The following is a 1,723-nucleotide window of genomic DNA, read 5'->3' on the forward strand; positions in this document are numbered from 1 at the left end:
TATAAAGTAGAACTATTTATTCTTGTTCTAAAGGAACAAGTAGACTTAGATTTTCTTGAATTATGTCTTACTTTTTAATGACATTTTCATATAAACATCCTATGGTCAATTAATATATCCAGTGTCTGATCTTTACATTAACTGAGAATAGCTATCATTTAATAGAAACATATTTCCCTAGATGGTAAGTACATGACTTTGCATTTGTACAGTTGAATTTCATCTCTTCTATTAATCACTATTTCATGATTGCTGCCTTAACAACATCACTCTGAGCTGATGCTTACATTCAGTAAAACCTGTTGCAATCTTCCTTTTTTGTCTGTCTACTTTAGAAGGTTTTTCTTATCCCCCTTGTTTAAAAATAACTCTTATTCATCAGCATGTTGAATACTTTATGTACGCTCTAACAGATAAGATGACTGTGAAACAGTTCATCTTCTCTAGGAAAGCTGTAAGGTCAATCTAATACTGTTTTGCTAATGCGTATCACACACACGTCAAGGGGTTTTCATTTGACTCAATTCCTATAATAATTATTTCTTTTAGAGATTTATTCTAATTGCATAGCCAAGGTCATTCTGAAAGTCCTGTAGCTGCCTCAGTCATTTTCTTTCCTTTCCATTAAACCAATACGATTACTAAATATTGATAATTTTTTTTTCTTCAAGCCTCTATTTGTTCCATAATGATTTAAGTCATAAGAACATGATTTATCACTATTCACTAAAAGATAGAATAGAATAGAATAGAATAGAATAGAATAGAATAGAATAGAATAGAATAGAATAGAATAGAATAGAATAGAATAGAATAGAATAGAATCATTGAGGTTGGAATAAATCTTCAAGACCATAGAGTTGGACAGTCAACCGAAAATTGCCAAGTCCACCACTAAGCCATGTCCCTAAGTACCACAACTGGATGTCTTGTAAATACCCCCAGAGATGGTGACTCAACCACTAATGTGGGCAGCCTATTCCAATGCTTTCCAACCCTTTCACTGAAGAAATTTATCTTAATATCCAATCTAAACCTTCCCTTGTGCAACTTGAGGATGTTTCCTTTTGTCCTATCACTTGTTACCTGGGAGAAGAGACCAACACCCACCTTGCTACAACCTCCTTTCAGGTAGGTGTAGAGATAGATAAGGTCTCTCCTCAGCCTCATTTTCTCCAAGCTAAACAACCCCAGTTCCCTCAGCTGCCCCTCACAGGACTTAATCTCCAGACCCTTCACTAGCTTTGTTGTTCTTTGGACACATTTCAGCACCTCAATATTTTGTAGTGAGGGGCTCAAAACTGAACACAGTATTTGAGGTTCAGCCTCACCAATGCCAAGTACAGGGGACAATCACTTCCCTGTCCCTGCTGGCTACACTATTACTGATACAAGCCAGTATGCTGTTGGTCTTATTGGCTGCCTTGGCACACTGCTGGCTCCTATTCAGTGGCTGTCAACCAACACCCCCAGATCCTTTTCTGTTGGGCAGCTTTACAGCCACTGTTCCCAAGCCTGTAGTATTTCATGGGGTTGTTGTGACCCAAGTGCAGGACCCGGCACTTAGCCTGGTTGAACCTCACACAGCTGGCCTTGGCCCATTGATCCAGACTGCTCACATCTCTCTGTAGAACTATTCTATTCTATTCTATTCTATTCTATTCTATTCTATTCTATTCTATTCTATTCTATTCTATTCTATTCTATTCTATTCTATTCTATT

This window comes from Athene cunicularia (assembly GCF_003259725.1).
Source record: "Athene cunicularia isolate RWA chromosome 2 unlocalized genomic scaffold, athCun1 chr2_part1, whole genome shotgun sequence".
Classification (NCBI taxonomy): Eukaryota; Metazoa; Chordata; class Aves; order Strigiformes; family Strigidae; genus Athene; species Athene cunicularia.